The 4,454-nt window shown below is 37.4% G+C and overlaps 1 long non-coding RNA gene across 1 annotated transcript; it reads right to left on the reverse strand.

Moving 5' to 3' along the window:
• Positions 1-3,700, reverse strand: LOC134158739 (uncharacterized). The gene is made up of 4 exons (XR_009962886.1): positions 3,418-3,700; positions 1,224-1,336; positions 291-386; positions 1-36 (listed from the first exon to the last, which is right to left on the reverse strand). It is a non-coding gene; the product is annotated as an uncharacterized LOC134158739 (long non-coding RNA).
• Between the last annotated feature and the right edge of the window lie 754 nt (positions 3,701-4,454).

The following is a 4,454-nucleotide window of genomic DNA, read 5'->3' on the forward strand; positions in this document are numbered from 1 at the left end:
CTCTGGAGGTGGCAGAACTTTCCAGTGCTTTCATTCCTAAAGTTAGAAAGACATTACGCTCAATGATGATGTCTTTCACTGTATCATATGCTGAATGCAAAACAAATAAACAAAAAACACCACTCAAACCCCACATGTATGTTCTTTAAAAATGTTCCAATTTTCTTACTTAATGTGCTACATGCAGCTAAAAGTGCTAAAGAGTCCATATTCATGATACTTTGTTATGTTATAAAATTATAGAGCATAAAAATTATCTGGCTTAGATTTGTAAACTAATTAAGATTTACCTGGCAGGAGTTCATAAGGAACAAGCACAATAATGTCAAACTTTTGACTTCCTTGAGAAATCTAACCTGTGACCCCTCACTCAACATTTGACTGGTCTGAAAGAGATTTTCTTATGCTGAAGTAACAGTTTTAGAGAATACCTGCTTTTCTGAAAGCTCAAATAATTGGTTGGTTAATACCTGTGAAATAACAAAATGTTAAGCGGTTACCAGGTAAAAAAAATCAGTCCAGGAGCTGGATAATACCATAACCTAAACCTCAGAACTGAATTAAGGCCATTGATTAACACCATCTGACCCTGGAGATTGACTCACACTATTAGAATCTACTTGCTGGCTATTAAATGATTGTGTAAAAAGGGAGTTATTGTTTTATAATGATTTAACCAGTTATGTCTACGTTTTGAACATTTGAATGATTCAGGTTATTCAGTGATATGACCTGATTTGTTTAACTAAAAATCTGTACTTTTTTTGGCAAAAGTACTTATACTGGGAAGAAAAGCAAGGTGACAAGGTTTTCCCATAAGCAGGAATGCTGTTGCCTTACCATATCCCTCAATATTCTTCCCTTTTTTATCTACATCAGAATCATATTAAACATGCGATAGGGGGGATTTTTTTATAAGGCTGGGGCTGTAAAGTGATTGCAGTTTCACATGTTGTTCTGTCTGTGATTGAACTAGGTTTACTGCTGCCACTTCTCATCTGTTAAACACCGGTACATTCACCAAAGGTTATAACCAGTTCACATCTACCAGCATAACAAGCCATGTGTTCACCCTCCAAGGAGCCTCTCATATTCCCTGAACATATTTCATGGTAGGAAAGACCGATTAGGAGTGAAATACAAAAACTCTTGGAGGATGATGGGAGGGAACAATAATATTAACCTAGCTCAGCTGTGCTTGAACATTATGGTTGATAACTCACCTGTCTGTAATATGAAAGGGACTGTGAAAATTGTCCATAGTCTTGCATCCACTGACCACAATAGGCATGTCATTCAATCTATATATAATGGAATTTTCCACCTCTCAAAAGCACTGTGAGTATTTAATTTGTTAATGTTGGCAAATCCCTGTTTCTCAGAAAAGACAGCACATTGCCCATGATATCTAGATATTAATTCAATTATATAAATGATAAATGTTATTTCAAAATCAGATATATTCCCAAGCATAATAAACCTCCTTTTAGGGTGCATTAGTAGCAATTACAGCTATAGGATCCAAATATTTATGCAATCAAGTATTTACCAAACAAATTATTACATGAGCTGTCTTAAATGAATGTAACCTGACAAGGTTAAAGTAACCTTGAGGCAATTAATCTCTTCTCCTGCAATGACCAGTACCATGAAGCATTTATCAAACATGACCTTATCTTCCCTCATTTCACAGTACACTATCAGTGTCGTCGGACTACAGTGCATTCATTGCTGTGGTATTTTTGAGGAGAACAAATCACTGACAGCCCAGAAATCTGATTTCTGTTCTCTCCTCTCTCCCAGCCCTCAGCAAGACATACAACTATAACTCCTTATTTTTCATATCTGTAAGATCCAGATAACAAAGTAAACTAACCATGGCTGATAGAAAAATGCTTTGCAAATTAGGGATGAAACACATGAAGGAAGGTCACCCAGCACATGTGTAATTTTAACACCAGTATGTGTAATACTGTCCTAAACATGGCTCCAATTCAAATGACTAGCAGCAGTCTCAACAAAGATAACCAGTTGGAAATATTTAAAGCCTCTGTGAGTATTAAGTAATAGAGTTTTACAGTTTTTCAGAGATGTTATTGCCCTATACAAATAATAAGTTGAAGCAAAAAGAGGTAACCGCCATGCCAGTCATAACATACTTTTTAGCATGACTTAAATGATAGAATAAATCCTGATTTTAGACTTCACTTTGACTAAAACTGTAGCATAAAGACATTATTATTACTGTCAAACACAGAGCACGGGGCTTTTTTTGTATTGGTAGTTTATACAGATGTGGTTGCATTTAGTTATGCTCTATGAAAATCCCACCAAATTATTTATCTGTTAAGACTTCATAACTCATTTAATGTAATTTTTTACTTACTACATCTGGTTAAGGGATTTACTACCTTCCTCTCTGTTCCCACCTGTCACCCCCAAATCTTCAATAATTTAGTATTTAACTGAGCATTTCTGCTAAGTGAAACAAACTCCCTTTGCAGGAAAGGGTACGGATCTGTGTAGGTCTTCTGGACGAAGTCTTGGTGCTCATTGAGTCTTGTAATTTGTTTCAGTTAATTGTATTTTCTTATTGACCTTGTTTGTTTAAAGCACCACTTAAAGTACAAGGAATCAAAAATTTATCTACATGGAGTCTTGACCCACTGATGAAGACTACTGGCTCTGTAAGGACAAGGAGGCCTGCCCTGAGACTGTTTTTCACTAGTCATTAGAAAGCTAACTCCTTTCTGTGAAAAGAAACTAAGATGTTGACTAGCAAAGGAAACCATATTATGCCTTGTTCAATGCTGAAGTGCTTCATTCACTGCCTGCTGTATCTCAGATCTTTCTCATGAGAGCAGAAAAATTGCTCAGCACTCTCCTTCAAAAGCATGAGACCAGTTTAAAAATCATGAGATCTTCTATGAAACCATTAAGAGATAAAGAGAACATAATTTTTGAAGAAGCTGTGCAGAAGGAGGTTAAAACCAGACATCTACTTTTTTAGATGCTCTTAATGAAAACAGACATTGTATAATAATAACTTTATCAGTAGATTATTATTAGTTACAATGATATGGTTAAAATTAGAATTATTATATAATCCTCAGTCCCCAACAATTGCTTAAGGAAAAACACCAAATATCATGGAAATCAGAATAATGACATACAACAATACTACAATTCATAAAATCTCCAAGAAAGTCCTCATTTTTCAAAGTCTGGTACAAAAAGAAAATTTGCTATGACAAGAAGTGTTCTTCCTAATACTAGTTTCCCTCTTGATCGTTGCTCTCCTTGAACTCAGCATGCGCTAACTGCTGTGCTCGAACGAAGAGCTTGTTAAGAAGTGTGACATGTTTCTGTTCCAAGTTGCAAAGTTTCATTGATTTGTTTGTAACATTCTGTCCTTACCAGAAACTGTGACCAATTAAGCCTAGAAAGCTCTCTTGGACAGATGAGCTTGTCTCCAAAACAGAGAGAAAGCATGTTCCATATTAAATTGCATTATTTTGCATGTCTAATTTAAGATCCTCTGGGAACTGGCGTTCATAAATCCCACTGCATCTTGCTCCTCTTCCCTGCCTCTCGTAGCAGCCTAATATCTGACTGTTACATACCTAGACCTTTTGAGATTTTATTCATATGACTTAAATTTTGACCCCCAATATGCATATGCTGGAAAAAAAGCAAAACTGGGAAGAAGGAACAAAACCGTCTTTCTGTGTAATTGTGGGAACTCTTTGCTTTGTTACATGGTTAGGAAGACTGTGTTCTTCCCTATAGATACATGTTAGATATGCATGTTACCGCCTCTTTGTATCCAACACTGCTAACTACCATAGAAAGGGGCTATACTTAGATGGGACTAGTGCGCCACAATTTCCTACGGGGAAAAACTGTTCCAAGTCACATAATCACAGAACGGTTGAGGTTGCAAGGGACCTTTGGAGGCTGTCCAATCCAACCCCTCTGATCAAGCAGGGACATCTAGAGCAGGTTGTACAGGACTGTCCAGAGAGATTTTGAATATCTCCAAGGATGAAGGTTTCATAGTCTCTCCAGGCAACCCGTGCAGTGCTCAGGCACACCCTATGAAAAGGTGTTTCCTAATGTTCAGAGGGAACATCATGTGTTTCAGCCTGCACCCATTGCATCTGATCCTGTCACTGGGCACCACTGGAAAAAAGGCTGGTTGCACCTTCTTTACACCCTCCTTTCAGTTATTTATATACATTGACAAGATCCCCACTGAGCCTTCTCCTGCATGGGCAAGACTGAACTGGACACTGCTTCCTTATTCATGTTGTATCTCTGCTCTGGTTTAGGTGAAACTATCCCTCGATGTGTCTGCTCCTGCACAAAAACAGCGTGGTTCATCTATGAAGAGGACATGCCTTTCAATGTGTCAGAGCAGCAATGTTCTGGACGTGCTGAAGCCAGATATTTCA

Source organism: Pezoporus occidentalis, unplaced genomic scaffold (genome assembly GCF_034315485.1).
Source record: "Pezoporus occidentalis ecotype Australia unplaced genomic scaffold, CSIRO_AGI_Poc_V1 ctg133, whole genome shotgun sequence".
NCBI lineage: Eukaryota > Metazoa > Chordata > Aves > Psittaciformes > Psittacidae > Pezoporus > Pezoporus occidentalis.